Genomic DNA, 848 nt, shown 5'->3' on the forward strand with positions numbered 1-848 from the left:
TTGGGTGGGATTTAGTGGTGGGCGATTGCGGCAGCTTGGAGCCTCTTGTTCTCGGATAAGATAATTGGCTATTACCAATACGTGGACATGATTTGGTGGTGGAAGGGGGTCTGCTTTTGTGTGGGTGGATCGTGCATGTTACATAAATCAAGAGCTACCATACTTTGAGCCTTTTTAGTTCTATCTAAATTCTCCTAGTTTAGACTAAACTAACATAAATAAACATGAAAAATATAAAAGAAAGAGAGACGATAGGAGGTTACAGCTTGGCACTTTTTATTACAAAATTGTTTGGAAGATAATAAAAATATTAAAGAAAGTAAAATGGTAAGAGATTAATATCTTTTATCATAAAATTATTTGGGAGATAATAAAAATTAGGTGATGAAAAATATTAAAAGGTTATTAAAATTTATTATTTTTGGTAATTAACTAGTCATTAATATTTAAAAATATGAGATAAAGTATGCTGAATTATTAAAAAAATTGAATTGATTACTAAGCAATGGTTAAAAATACTAAATTTTAATGACTTTTAATATTTTTTTGGATGATATTATATGTATAAATATTTTTATAATTAAATTTAATTAAATTAATACAAACAAAAAAAAAATACACATATTCATCAGGTGATTTTTTTTATTCGTACTTTTTTAGTATAAAAATTTTGGTACAGAACATACAAATATTGTTATAAAACACAGTCTTACACATAGCACAAAAATTTTGTATATAACACATAAATTTATAAATATAATACATAAATTTTTTTACATAACATAAATTTATTAATAAAAATATTCTAAATTTTTGTTTATTTTATATTTGTTAATTATTATTGAAAT

Source organism: Arachis duranensis, chromosome 1 (assembly GCF_000817695.3).
Source record: "Arachis duranensis cultivar V14167 chromosome 1, aradu.V14167.gnm2.J7QH, whole genome shotgun sequence".
Taxonomy (NCBI): Eukaryota; Viridiplantae; Streptophyta; class Magnoliopsida; order Fabales; family Fabaceae; genus Arachis; species Arachis duranensis.